At 34.9% G+C, this 16408-nt stretch overlaps 1 protein-coding gene across 1 annotated transcript in view; it reads left to right on the forward strand.

Moving 5' to 3' along the window:
* Positions 1–16408, forward strand: part of SHROOM4 (shroom family member 4) — a 276863-nt gene that overhangs the window by 82541 nt on the left and 177914 nt on the right. The window lies entirely within an intron of this gene.

Consider the following 16408-nt stretch of genomic DNA (forward strand, 5'->3'; position numbering starts at 1 on the left):
AATGGCAATAAACAACAACATATCAATAATAACCTTAAATGTAAATTGATTAAATGCTCCAATCAAAAGACATAGGGTAGCTGCATGGATAAGAAAACAGGACTTTTACATATGCTGTCTACAAGAGAACCACATCAAAACAAAAGATACACATAGATTGAGAGTAAAGGGATGGAAAAAAATATTTCCCGCAAACAGAAATGGAAAGAAAGGCTGAGGTAGCAATACTAATATCTGACAAAAGAAACTTTAAAACAAAGGCTATAATAAGAGATCAAGAAGGTCACTACATAATGATAAAAGGAGCATTACAACAGGAAAATATAACTATTATGAATATATATGCACCTAATATAGGAGCACCTAAATATCTAAAACAGATTTTGATGGACAAAAAGGGCGAGATCAACAGCAATACTGTAATAGTAGGGGATTTCAATACCCCACTAACATCACTAGATAGATCCTCAAGAAAGAAAATTAACAAAGAAACAGCAGCCTGAAATGACACACTAGATCAACTGGATTTAGTAGATATTTTCGGAAGCTTTCACCCTAAAGCAGCAGAATATACATTCTTCTCAAGTGCTCATGGTACATTCTCTAAGATAGGTCACATGTTAGGACACAAAACAAGTCCTAATAAATTTAAGAAGATTGTTATCATATCAAGCAACCTCTTTGATCACAACGGCATGAAACTAGAAATCAACTAAAATAGAAAAACTGAAAAACATTCAAATACTTGGAGACTAAATAGCATGCTATTAAATAATGAATGGCTTAACAATGAGATTAAGGAAGAAATCAAAAACTTCCTGAAACAAATGAAAATGAACGTAGAACAATGTAAAATTTATGGGACACAGCAAAAGCAGTCCTGAGAGACAAGTTCATAGCATTACAGGCATATCTTAAGAAGCAAGAAAAAGCTCAAATTAACAACCTAACTCTGCACCTAAAAGAACTAGAAAAAGAACAGAAAGTAAAGCCAAGAGGAAGTAGAAGAAACAAAATAATAAAGATCAGAGCAGAAATAAATGATATACAGGCAAAAACAAACAAACAAACAAAAATACAGAAGATCAATGAAATCAAGAGCTGGTTCTTTGAAAAGGTAAACAAAGGAAAAAAGAGAGAAGGCTCAAATAAATAAAATTAGAAGTGAAAGTGGAGAAGCAACAACTGACACAGCAGAAATTCAAAGGATTGTAAGAAAATATTATGAAGAACTCTATGCCCCAAAATGGGACAACCTAGATGAAATAGATAAATTCCTTGAAAAATATAATCATTCAAAAATCAATCTGGAAGAATCAGAAAACCTAAACCAGAGGTCCCCAAACTTTTTACACAGGGGCTAGTTCACTGTCCCTCAAACAGTTGGAGGGCCAGACTATAAAAAAAAACTATGAACAAATCCCTATGCACACTGCACATATCTTATTTTAAAGTAAAATAACAAAACGGAAACAATTACAATATTTAAAAGAAAGAACAAGTAAATTTAAATCAACAAACTGACCAGTATTTCAATGGGAACTATGCTCCTCTCCCTGACCATCAATGAAAGAGGTGCCCCTTCCGGAAGTGTGGCGGGGGCCCGATAAATGGCCTCAGGGGGCTGCATGCAGCCAGCAGGCTGTAGTTTGGGGACACCTGACCTGAGCAGACCAATAACACCAAGAGATTGAAACAATTATCAAATCACTCCCAACAAACAAAAGTCCTGGGCCTAATGGCTTGACCAACAAAATTTTATCCAATATTCAAAGAAGAACTAATTCCTGTCCTTCTCTAGCTATTTCAAAAAATTCAAGAGGAGGGAAAACTTCCAAACTCCTTTTATGAGGTGAACATAATCCTCATTCCAAAACCAGGCAAAGACACTACAAAGAGAGAAAACTATAGGCCAGTATCCCAGATGAACTTAGATACTAAAATTCTCAACAAAATATTAGCAAATCAGATCCAGCAATACATGAAAAAAATCATACATCATGAAGAACTGGGATTTATTCTGGGGAAGCAAGGCTGGTACAATATTTGCAAATCAATCAACGTGATTTATCACATAAACAAAAGAAAGGATAAAAAACACATGATAGTATAAATAGATGCAGAAACAGCATTTGATAAAATCTAGCACCCATTTATGATCAAAACTCTCACCAAAGTGGGAATACAGGGAACATACCTCAACATGATAAAGCCATCTATGACAAACCCACAGCCAATATCATACTCAATGGGCAAAAATTAAAAGCAATCCCCTTAAGAACAGGAACAAGGCAAGGGTGCCCCCTTTCACCACTCTTATTCAACATAGTTCTGGAAGTCCTAGCCAAGCAATCAGACAAGAAGAAGAAATAAAAGACATCCAAAATGGAAAAGAAGTAAAACTTTCATTATTTGCTGAGGACTTGATACTGTACATAGAAAACCCTAAAGACTCAGTAAAAAAACTACTGGAACTGATAAATGAATTCAATAAGGTGGTAGAATATAAAATCAATATTCAGAAATCAGTGGCATTTATATACACCAACAATGAACTTTCAGAAAGAGAAAATAAGGAAACAACCCCCTTCACTATTACAATAAAAAAAATAAAGTACCTACGAGTATATTTAATCAAGCAGGTTAAAGACCTGTACTTGGAAAACTATAAAACATTGATAAAAGAAATCAAGGAAGATACAAACAAGTGAAAGAACATACCATATTCATAGATAGGATTAATAAATATCATTGAAATGTTTATACTACCCAAAGCAATATATAAATTCAATGCAATTCCTATTATAATAACAATGTCATACTTCAAAGATATAAAACAAATATGCCAAAAATTTATATGGCACCACAAAAAAAGAGAAACAAACATGAATAGCCTGAGCAATTTTGAAAAAGAAAAATAAAGCAGGGGCATCACATTTCCTGATATCAAATTATACTACAAGGCCATTGTACTCAAAACAGCTTGGTACTGGCATAAGAACAGGTATACAGATCAATGGAACAGAACAGAGAACCTAGAAATAAACCCACACCTTTATGGACAATTGATATTTGACAAAGGAGGTAAGAGCATACAATGGAGTAAAGACAGTCTCTAACAAATGGTGCTGGGAAAATTAGACTAATACATGCAAAAAAATGAAACTAGACCACCAACTTATACCATTTACAAAAATAAACTCAAAATGGATAAAAGACTTGAATTTAAGTCATGAAATCGTGATCATCTTAGAAGAAAACATAGACAGTAATCTCTCCAATATCTCTCGCAGCAATATATTTGCTGATTTAACTCAATGGGCAAGTGAAATAAAGGACAGGATGAACAAATGGGACTATATCAAACTAAAAAGCTTTTGCACAACAAAAGACAACATGAACAAAATAAAAAGACAACCCACACAATGGGAGAACATATTCACCAACACATCTGATAAGGGGTTAATAACCAAAATCTACAAATAATTTGTAAAACTCAACACCAGGAAAGTAAACAATCTAATAAAAAATTAGGCAAAATAACTGAATATACACTTCTCCAAAGAGGACATACAGTTGGCCAATAGACAGATGAAAAAATGTTGAACATCTCTAATCATTAGAGAAATGCAAATTATAACCACAATGAGATACCACCTCACACCTGTCAGAATGGCGCTCATTAACAAAACAACACATAACAAGTGCTGGCGAGGAGGTGGAGAAAAGGGAACCCTCCTGCACTGCTGGAGGGGATGCAGACTGGTGCAGCCATTGTGGAAAAACAATATGGAGATTCCTCCAAAAAATAAAAATTGAACTGCCTTTTGACCCAGCTATCCCACTTCTAGGAATATATCCTAAGAATATAACAAACCACTGATTCAAAAGAAGAAATGCACCCCCATATTTATTGCAGCATTGTTTACAATAGCCAAGATCTGGAAACAGCCCAAGTGTCCATCAGTAGACAAGTAGATTAAAAAACAGTGGTACATATACACAATGGAATACTAAGCAGCCATGGAAAAGAAGGAAATCTTACCATTTGTGACAACATGGATGGACCTGGAGTCTATTATGCTAAGCGAAATTAGCCAGGCAGTGAAAGAGAAATATCCTATGATCTCATTCTTATGAGTAATCCAATGAACAATGTGAATTGAGAATGTAAGAGAGGCAGAAAATGGGTCAAAGAGTCCAGAGGGAAAGTGGGCAGAGAGAAAGGGGATGAGAGGAGGGGATCAAAGAAAGAAAAGATAGTAGTGAAAGTATATACACATAACACAGAGAAATAGAGGGCAGTATAGTAAATCATGGAGGGAAGGAGGCGAGTGGTGAGGGGAGGCTACAAAGGGGGTATCAAGGAGAACACGGAGCAGGGAGGGAGGGAGATATATTCAGGGATACACTTGTAATTGTAAACACAACAAATTAAGATTAATTGAAAAAGAAACAATAAGCCGAGCAGAGAAAGAAAAATACCATATGATCTCACTCATTTGAGGAATCCAATGAACAATGTGAACTGAGGAACGGAACAGAGGCAGAGTCAAGATCAAAGGGACCAGACGGAAAGCAGTCAGAGTTTAGAAAGTAGAAGAGAAGATGGGATCAGAGAAGGAAAAGAGATTAGTGAAATTATATATACATAACACAGCGTTATAGAGAACAGGACAGCAAATCCTGGAGGGAAGGGGGGAAGGCATTGTGGGGAGGAGGCATAGAGGGGGCGGGCCAAGGAGGAATAAGGGGGTGGGTGGAGATATATTCGGTGAGACACTTGAATCTACGTAAACACAAATTAAAATCATAAATAGAAAAAAAGTTAAAAAAAAGAAACAATCAGAGAAAATAAGGTACTATATTAATTATAATTAAAAAGTAATAATGTAAAGTAGAGACAGCATGTATTTGACATGATCAGGAACAGATCTAAGGTCAGGGAAGATTTTGTATTTTTCCCTGACAGTGTCGGTCATTGTCATGTTGGGTAGTAGGAAAAGTGGTTAAGGAGCTATCAGCACTACAGACCAAGGTGCTAAAGAAAATGACTATGGTCACCTTCCAATTCTCCTTGAGATGCAGAGAAACAGATCTGGGCAAAAATCTGACAGTAACCCCAGCTCTTATTGATATACAGAATATTATTAGCTCCTTTGCTAATATTATTTTGCCATACTGATAGAGAGACATCCTTTTGGCAATGCTAGGTTTGAATTCTACTGGTAGGTGGAGAAATACTAGTCCTCTATTTGTTCCCCCAGGAGTTATAGCTAAAGATTCAATGTCTATAGTTATAGAAGATAAAAGTTACAGTATTATTTTGTTCTATTGTCACATTACCCTAGGAGCAACAATTTCACAATTGACAAAATGGTGGTACCACGTGGGCTGATCTATATTCTGAACAATGTTTAGCAGAGACTGCAATTTCAATTAGAGTGACAGGATTCTATTATTGCCTCATAAGTCTTAACAAAACCAACTGTCTTGTTATAAATGAATAAATAAGGTTCAATTAACAGTGCTTCTAAAACTGCATGCTTCTATATGTAGATCTTTATGAAAACGTGGGTAAAAGTAATGAAAGCAAGTCCTAAAATGTTCTTATTTTTACAAAGCAAGACAGACTGTTACTGTTGAATATAGAGTGTCATACTAATGATATCTTAATGACTTGAAAAGCCTTAATGGCCAGCCTCTTCTAGTAACCCATTTAAGAAAATCATAACCAAGCTGTGGTTAGAGAACTTTTATTAAACCTCCAATATTGTACTACTACTGTTTATCATTTTTTCACCTGATTATTTGCTTGAGGATGATGAAGGATGATAATGAACATTATAGATAAGGTTTCTTTCCTTATGGTCCTTAAGATCAAGTGATGTCAGTACAGTTAAAAATAACAGATTTGACTGCTTCAAAGGAGGTTTAGCAGTAGAAACAGGGCCCCTTTAAACCATTTTAAAAATGAGCTACCCAGAAGTGCAGAAGTTTGTTCTTTTAGGAAAGGTCTATAATAAGAGCAACAAGGATTCCTACTGAAGATCTTTGGACACTTCCCTCTTGGAAAGCATGGGCTTTTAGTATCTAATGTTGGCTAGATGGGCTGGCATAAGTGGAACTCTTTTCTGGTCTCTCAGTATTAAAGTTTCATCCTGGAAGATCTGGGCATAGATTCTAGCAAACATCCCCAAATAATTATTCCATTCCTAGAAGTGCTTCCTGTAAGAGACCAAGATAAGACAGTTTATGACCAGCTTAAAGTCTCCAAGAAACATCTGTTGTCCAGTACCAGTTCACTGTGGCTTTGATAACCCTCAATAGATAGATGATTGATGTCTTCTAATAATTAAATGACAAGGGAACAGCCCATTCTGGGGTTAAAGTGGAAGCCAGTTCATTGTATCACCAATTGGTAAGTTTGCTGAAAGTTATTTTTAGAGAGAATCTTCCTGTAGCAAGAATACCAAGAAGTCAATTCAGCATTCCTTACACATGTTATGCCCTAAAAAAAACCATATCTGAAGAGCTTTCTTTTTCAAATATATCAAGATCTTTCCCACCTCTTTGTCTTTGCTAGAATGTTCCCATCTTCTTTCAATATGATAAACTCTCAATCATTTTTTAAGGTCTAACTCATACGACATATTCTCTGTATATCTTCTCCTTGTTTCAACCCTATCATTTTTGTGGTCCCACAGCCTTTTGTATAAATCTCTATTCTAGCATTGTTCACACTAGGGGATTATATTATCTATATGGATATCTCTCTTTTAAACTGTGATCTTTTCAAAGATGAAAATTGTTCCTTATTATCTCTGTTACCTTTATTAACCAGAGACTGGCACACAGCCGGCTGAACCACGTAAATGCCAACTGAGTAACTGAGTTATTTATTCAGATATGGCTGGGGTTGCATATTTCTGAATTTGATCATTAGGCTTTATTTGGTATTATACCTTGTGTATATGTATTTCAGGGATGTCTTTATTTACTGAAATGATTAAACTTCTTAAACTTTTCTTTTGTTTGTCTCTTTGAGAAAAAGGTACATTTGTAGCCTTCAAGTAAATTGATTCAATGCCCAGATTCCAATTGAATACCACTGGCTCCCTCTTGTGAGGCAGTCTCAGAATTTCTACTATAGTTAATGTCTTAGGAGATCTATGAAGTTCTTAGTAGAGTTGTTCTAATGGTCTGAATGCTTTGGTTCCTAAGTGTTGTGAACCAACCAGTTTCTTCTTGGGAAATGTTAACACCTTCACTTGACAAAGGTAAATATATTATTTGAATAATTATGACCAGCTCAAAATCTGAGCATCCTAAAGTCAAAAGAGTTCCTGAGGGTCATCTTTATAACCTTATCTCACAAAGCAACTCATGCCAGTTTTGAGTTACTTTCCCTTCTAGAGGTTTATCTGCCTTTTAGAAGATTATTTATTTTAATGAACTAAAATCTGACTTCATCTGGACCAAGACCTAGTCTTTGGAACTGTACAAAATAGTCTACCTTCCTTATAACTAAATGCTTTTTGGATAGTTACAGTGTTGGATTCTTCATGACATATTTTCTACATTCTTTTTTTTTTCCAGCATTTTTGAGCACCTTCAGAGTGCCAGGCACAGTGGTCTAATCTTCTCCACGTCCCTCAACCATTTCTTATTATGTCAGGTTTGCAGTCCTCTGAACTACTTCATCTTGATAATTACCATCTTGTCACTGGCTCCAAAGTTTGTAACTTGTTACAAGTCATCTTTGTTAAATGCTTCTCATTGTTTCAGCTAGTTCAAATCTTTAAATTTTTAAATTACCATTATATGGAGGATCTACTATGTCCTGGGTGAGCCTGCTTATCAGAATAAGCTCTTAGTTATGGGATTTTGTAATACTACTTCTCATGAAACAGCATGGTGGTATTGAATTGATAGGCAGCAAATCTGTATTTAATTCATTCACCTCTTTGAGACTAAATAGTGCTAATTATCCTTTTTTCATAGGATCGTTGTTGGGATTCATAAGATCCTATCTGTAAAGTATTAAGCACTGTGCCTGAGCACTTAGTGGGTGCACAGTAGAAGTTCATGTCTCTCTTCCTGCCAGCCTTGACCTGCCTACCAGTGCCCTCTACTGAGGAGAGCCAGTAACTGCTTTGAACTTGAATTTCTAGTTTGTGCCAAGTAGCTCTGCTTTGTTCAATCTCTTTTTATTGCTTTACAGAAGGGGAATCTTGTATGAGGTATAACACAAACTGGTGAACTTGCCTCAATTATGTAAATCAGTTCTTGTAAAAATACTGCAGTAAGTATCATTGCCCATTTCTAACACAGCATAACTAAATTAGAGTTCTGTATTGCATGGACAGCTATTGGTGAGAACTTATTTTCTTTTTATTTTAAGTATTACCAAATCCCAAGGTGGTATTCATGGATGCTTTGACTATAATCCAAGTTTATGTTATTCGCTGTCATGTAAACAGTTATAATCATAGCCTGAATCTGCATTCATTTACAGTTTTTCTGGATAATATGATTCATGTGTTCTTCTGAGGAGGAACATTTATATGAATCAGGTCTTTTAATTACTCTGTAAAGATCATGTAGGTTTGCAGAAAAACAATAAAAAATACAAGGAACCAAATGGCATGTAGTGGCACACTGATGAAAAGCCATATTGATGGAATTCTCCTCTTGGAGAGGATTTTGTGTATGCTGAGGGAAATTCCTAAGTTTGGCAATCAGACATTATAGTAGAGTGAACAGGGGGTAATCTTGGTGTTAGACATATATTTGAATTCCATCTCTGCTATCTACTAGCTGTATGATGTAGGACAAGTCCTTTGAGCTCACATTACTTCAGCTTGTCTTGTGTAAAATGAGACAATTATACTAACGTTGTGGATTTATTGTATCATATATGAGTTTGTCAATTTTGTACAACTTAGCACAGTTCTTGGCATTTGGTAGGCAAGTAATGAATCATTGTTCTTAGGATCAATTCCAGTTAATAAAGCTACAGTATCATTTTCTTATTAGAGAGTTAGAGGAGCAATATCATGTACATGATTTGGGAATTCAGTTCCTGGGTTCATGTAGAAATTGAGCTACCCTGATTTGTTCATATTCTCCTTGAACTTTATAACCATTCACCTGGAGGGCATAGAAATACACTTGGTTGCTTAATAACCCTTGGTGGCATGTGGGCAAAAACAGTGAAAAGAACCCTCACTGTTTAGAGAGTTAGGTACCATTTATGCTCTGGCCCACAGTTCATTAAATGCAAGGACTTGGATTTACCAACACAAACAGAAGTGAAATGTTGGTGCCTCTTTTGGATGTCTGTAAACATTATGTTCATGAATCTGGTGAGCTAGTTACCAAGGACCCTTTTCAGCTGAATGTGGTTGCTAGAATTGTTGTTTCCTGTTGAGCAATGGTGATCTAGAGGCAAAAATAAAATCCTGAAATATTCTACTCACAAGAAAAGAGCAATCTGGCTGAGGTGGGTTTCTTAGTAAAGTGTAAACTTCACCACATATCAGCTTTGTAAATTAAAAAACAGACACAAAAACTAATCTATAGTAACAGAAAAATAATCAATATTTGCCTGGGAAGGGGGCAGGGAAGGATGATTGACAGTATAAAGGGCAAAAGGAAACTTTTGTTAATATATGTCAACTGTACCTTAATAAAGCTGTTATTTAAAACAAACCCAGTGCACATAACACCTGTCACCTAGTAGGAGTTTGCTAAATATGTGCTGAATTAAGATAAATAATTGTGACATAGTAACTTCTGGAATGATTATGTGAGAAAGTTAGCAGACTCTCTTACCAGTGAAATAATCATTACAGTGGTAAAAATCCTTCCTCTAAAAAAAACATTTGAAGTGTCTGAAAATTAGTTTAAAGGCATGCAACAAATTGAGAAGCATTTGTTTAAGAAAATGTATGGAACCTTGGCAAGACTGATTGGCATCTGAGGCATTTGAGTTAAGACTTGCTCCTATTCCTTTTTCTAGCTTTATATTTCAGAAGATTTATTCCAAATAGGCACAGCCAAAAAAACAGGTCTCTTCTTCATCAGCTCCTGGTTGTAGGGCTATAGTTTTACACTAACATTGGCAGGCTGTGAGTGACTCCTATTCTTCCCTTTAGTTCTGTGTTGTGGAAAATTGATTCTGGGTGGGCATAGCCAAGAAGACTGGCCTGACCATCTTATATTTCTAAGATGGAGTCTACATCCTAGACAGGTGCAGCAAACTATGAGTAGCAGTGGAAAAGACTGGGGACTTCCATTTCTTCCATCCTAGATCCAGTGCCTAGGCCCAGACGTCGTACTAGTCAGGCAAGGATTTCAAGAGCAGAGGTGTCATTCCAGAAGGCACAGGCTGCCATTTCATACTCTCCCCACTAGCTCTAGTATAGAATTACAGCCTATGGATATTGGCATTCTTTAGAACAGAGCATGAAAGGAACTCATGCCTAAAGGTGTTATTGAAAACCATAGAGATGATAGTAGTGAAAAGTAGAAAAGCAATAATTTATTAATAGAAGACAGAAAATAGCAGACCAGCTAGATGTTTTGCAGAGAATCCTAGGAAAATAAACCATCAAAAAGGCCCTATTAAGATCAAAGTTCTCCCTCGTGGTCTGGAAGGCTATATACATGCACTAGGATAAACTTGTGCAGGAGTAACTGGAAAGGTTATTTGTGATCTGCTAAACTCTATTTGAATGCAAGGTAGAATAAAAAAGTTCCTGAACTGTGAAGACATTCCACAAGCCAAACAGATACATTGGCAAAGGGTAGAAGCTTTATTGAATCTAGGTGCTTAAAAAAACCTCTATGTGATCACAGGCTAAACTCTGACAATGGTGAACTAGAGGCGATTAACATAAAACCAAGTATAAAGAAAAAACAAGTGGGAAAATGAGCATTATGTCAGAGGCTACAGACTGCAGAGAAAACAGACTTCAGAGAGAATCAGTCTAGGCAAGTCACTAAAAACAAAACAAAATAGAAACAGTAACAAGACCCAACTAGGGGGAGGTAAACAGAATCCAGAGTTATTACAATATATTTTTTAAATATCTATTGTGATAAAATTATGAGCCTTGTCAAAAAAATGCTATTTCCATTAGCATCCCCCAAAATAAAATTCCTAAGTATAAATTAAAATATGTACAAACTATATTAAGATGATACAAAAACTTCAATGAATAAAGTCAAAGAACTAAATAAATGTTTAGGTATTCTATGTTTATGGACAGAAAGACTGAATATTGTCATGATGGCAGTTCTTCCCAACTTGATCTACAGCGTCACTGCAATCCCTATCAACATCCCAGCAAGTTATTTTGTGGATATTATAAACAAATTCTCAAGTTTATATGGAGAAGCAAAAGGCCCAGAATAGCCAAGACAATATTGAAAGCGAAGAACAAAGTTGAAGGACTAACACGTCCTGGCTTTAAAACTTACTATAAAGCTACAGTATTTAAGACAATGTGGTACAGGTAAAAGAATAGACAAAAAGGTCAATGAAACAGAGTGGAGAGCCCAGAAACAGGCCTACATGAGCGTAGTCAACGGAAAGAGAAGCAAAGGCAATACAATGGATCAAAGATAGTCCTTGCAACAAATAGTGTTGGAACAACTGGACATTCACATGCAAAAAAGTCAATCAAGACACAGACCTTACACCCCTCACAAAAATGAACTAAAAAAATATTATAAACCTAAATGTAAAACTATGAAACTCCTAGAAGACACATAGAAACAAACCTAGATGACTTAGGTTAAGGCTATTAATTTTTAGATATAACATCAAAGGCATGATCCATGAAAGAAATAATTGATAATCTGGATTTAATTAAAATTAAAAAAAAAAACTTCTACTCTCAAAGACTTTGTGAAAGGAATTAGAAGACAGTCCACCAGACTGGATGAAAATATTTGCAAAGATATACCTGATGAAGAGCTTTATCCTAAATATACAAAGAAGTTTTAAAACTCAATGATAAGAAAAACAACTCACTTTCACTGGGCAGTTTAGTAAATAGAGTGTCATCCCTATGCATCAAGGTTATGGGTGCGATCCCCAGTCAAGGCACATACTAGAAGTGACCAATAAGTGCATAACTAAATGCAACAATAAAGTAGAACAGTTAGTTGATGCTTCTTTCTCTCTTTCTCCTTCTCCCTCCCCCTCTTTTTCTCTCTTTTTCAAATCAATGGAAAAAATTTTAAAAAGAAAGAAAAAGAAAACTAACTCAATATAAAAGTAGGCCAAAGATATTTTTTCTGAGTTTATTTTTCAAATTAAATTTATTGGGCCATCATTGGTTAATAACAACTTATGTTTTAATTGTACTATAATATATCACCTGTATGTTGCATTGTGTTCTCACCACCCAAATCTAGTCTCCCTCTGTCACCATATATTTGATTCCCTTTACCCTCTTCATCCTCCCCTCACCATCTTTCCTTCTGGTAATTGCCATACTGTTGTATATGTCTATTAGGTTATTTGTTTGTTCATTTGTTGCTTTCTGTTTTATATCCCACATATGAGTGAAGTCATGATTTTTGTCCTTTTCCATCTGACTTCACTTAGCATAATGCTCTCAAGATTCATGCATGTTGTCACAAGTGGAAATATTTTATCCTTTTTATGGCTGGGTATTACAACATTGTATATGTGTACTACATCTTTATCCAATCATCCATTGAAGTACACATAGATTGTTTCTATGTCTTGGCTATCATGGATAATGCTGCAGTGAGCATAGTAGGACATATATCTTTACAAATAAGTGTTTTAAAGAATTGGGCCAAGGATCCTAACAGATACCTCACCAATGAAGATAAAAGATGTAAATAAGCATATGGAATTATGTTCCATATCATATGTCATCATGGAAATGCATATTAACACGACACTGTGACTCCACTTGCATATTAGAATTGCCAAAATCTAGAATACTGATAACATCCAATGCTGACAAGGATGTAGAGCTACAGGAACTCTCATTCATTGCTGATGGGAATGAAAAGTGGCATAGATACTTGAAAAAAAAATTTTGGCAGTTTCTTATAAAACTAAACATACTCTTGTCCAAATAATTTGGCAGTTGCACTCCTTGGTATTTACCTAAAGAAGATAAACACTTATGTCTGCACAAAAACATGCACATGTATGTTTATAGTAGCCTTTTTCCTAATTGTTAAAACATGGAAGCAACCAAGATGTCCTTCAGTAGGTAAATTGATAAACTGTGGTACATCTATATATTGGAATGAATAATCAATCCATGGAGAGCCATGGATGAGACTTTAATGCATATTAATAAGTGAAAGTAGCCAATCTGAAAAGGCTACATAGTCTATGATTCCAGATACATGTTAGTCATCTTGAAAAGGCAAAGCTATAGAGATAGTAAAAAGATCAGTGGCTGCTAGTAGCCAAGGTTAGGATGAATAGACAGAGCAAAGAGGAATTTTAGAACAGTGAAAGGACTCCTTATGATGCTATAATGGTGGATACATGTCATATACATTTGTCCAACTCATAGAATGTACAATGTCAAGAGTGAACCCTAAGATGTATTAGGAACTTTGGGTGATTATGATGCGTTGATAATAGGCTCATTAATTGTAACAAATGTAACACTATGCTGGTGGGCATAAATAATGCAGAGGCTATGTGTGGGATAAGGGATATATGGGGAATCTCTGTTCTTTCCTCTCAATTTTGCTCTGATCCTAAAACTTCTCTAAAAACTAAAACCTTAAAAAAATCAAAAGCATTAAACAATATCTATAATGTTAACAGTACAAGCAGATGGAAGGTAAAGAAGCCAAAGTTGAGCAAGAAATGACACTAGAGAGTAACTCTATACACAGGAAGAAATAAAAAGTATTGGAAATAGTAAATGAGAACATTAATACAAAATCATTAAATATTTTCTTCTATTTTGTCTTAGCCTCTTTAAAAGGTACTAGAGATCAATTATAATACTGTATTGTTGAGTTTGCAAAATATAAAAAATTAACATAAATAAAAAGGAATGTTAGGCTGGTTTAAGATTTGTAAATCAATATAACACACTATATTAATAGAAAAGATGGCAAAATTATGTGATCATCTCAATAGATGAAGTAAAAGCACATTAAAAAATCTAGGAAATACTCATGATAAAATACCTCAACAAACTAAGAGTACAAAATAATTTATTTAACATCATAAAAATCATTTATTAAAAACCCATAGCTAACATCATAATAGGAAAAGTCGCTTCTTTCTTAATATCAAACAAGAAAAGGTGTCCACTATTGCCACATCTATTCAGCATTGCACTGGAGAGTCTAGCCAAAGTAAATAGGCAAGAAAAAAGAGGCATCCAGATTGAAAAAGGAGAGGTAAAACAGTCTTTATTGTGGATAACATGATTTTGTATATAGAAAACTTTAAGGAGTCCTCTTGGGAAAGAAAAAACCCTACAACTAGTAAATGAGTTAAGCAAAGTAAATGTATTAATTGTATTTCTATGTACTCATAATGAACAGTCCAAAAAGAAAATGAAGAAAATATTTCTATTTATAGTAGTATCAAAAAGAATAAAAAAACATAAATAAACATAACAAAAGAAGTATAAAATTTATACTTTTAAAAGTTTTGACATTTTGAAAACTATAAAATATTGGTCAAAAAATTAAAGAAGACAAATAAATAGAAATACATACCAATTTTATGGATCAGAAGTGTCAATGTTGTCAAGACAGCAACAATCTAATTTGTTTCACAGATTCAATGCAAATTATATCAAAATTCAGCTTTTTTTTAGAAATTGAAAAGTTGATGTCACACAATGCAATGTACAAATGATATATTATAGAATTGCATACCTGAAACCTGTCAAATTTTATTAACCAATGTCACCCCAATATTCTAATAAAAATTTTTAAAGAAAAGTTAATGTCAAAATTTATATAAAAATTAAAGACACAAAGAACTGAAAATAATTTTGATAAAGAAGATGAAAGTTAGAGGACTTACCGATTTTTAAACTTACTATATAACTAGTATAATCAAGACATGTAGCCCTGGCCGGTAGGCTCAGTGGTAGAGCGTCGGCCTGGCATGCAGGAGTCCTGGGTTCGATTCCCCGCCAGGGCACACAGGAGAAGCGCCCATCTGCTTCTCCGCCCCTCCCCCTCTCCTTCCTCTCTTTCTCTCTCTTCCCCTTCCGCAGCCAAGGCTCCATTGGAGCAAAGTTTGCCTGGGTGCTTAGGATGGCTCTATGGCCTCTGCCTCAGGTGCTAGAATGGCTCTGGTTGCAACAGTGACACCTCAGGTGGGCAGAGCATCGCCCCTGGTGGGCATGCCTGGTGGATCCCAGTCGGGTGCATGCGGGAGTCTGTCTGACTGCCTCCCTGTTTCCAACTTCAGAAAAATACAAAAAAAAAAAAAAAAAAAAAAAAGAAGACATGTGTTGTCCACCTAAGGACAGACATTTGGAACTCTGGATTGGGTTTGAGATTGCAGAAAAAAACTCTTACATTTATGGTGAACTGATTTTTTGACCAGATGATATGAAGGATGAAATCCATACAATTAACTCGATGCAGAAAGAGGATTGACAAAATTCAACAAACTTTGATAAAAGTTTGATACAAACTATGATAAAAACACTGAATAAACTAAGAATAAAGGGGAAGTTTCTAAACTTAATAAAGGGCATATATGAAAAATTCACAGGTAACATCATACCTAATTGTAAAAAACAAAAACTTTCCCTTATTCAAGAACAAGACAAAGATGTCTGCTCTCACTACTTTTATTCAACAATGTTCTAGAAGTTTTAGCCAGGACAACTAGGCAAGAAAAAGAAAGGTCATATATTCAGAGATGACATGATTTTATGCATAGAAAATCCAAAAGAATAAAAAAAATATATTAGAGATGTTAAACAAAATTAGCAAATTCACAGAATACAAGATCGACCTTAAAACATCAACTGTATTTCTTCTACACACAAGCAATGAACAGTCCACAAATGAAATTAAGAAAATTCTATTTCCAATACAATCAAAAAGAATACTTAGGAATAAATTTAACCAATATTTAGGAAAAAAAATTAAAAATTAGACAAGACTTATACACTGAAAACTATATAGCACTGTTGAAAAAATTTAAGGAAGACCTAAATAAATTGAAAGACATCCCATGTTCATGGATTGGAAGACAATATTGTTGACTTTAACGGTAATACTCTCCAACGTGATCTACAGATTCAGTACAATCCCTATCAAAATTGCAATGGGTATTTTTTGAAGAAATAGATGAGCTGAATATTCATTTCATTCATTCATATTCCTCTAATGTTAGCTATAAAATTAA

This window comes from Saccopteryx leptura, chromosome X (genome assembly GCF_036850995.1).
Source record: "Saccopteryx leptura isolate mSacLep1 chromosome X, mSacLep1_pri_phased_curated, whole genome shotgun sequence".
NCBI classification, from domain to species: Eukaryota; Metazoa; Chordata; class Mammalia; order Chiroptera; family Emballonuridae; genus Saccopteryx; species Saccopteryx leptura.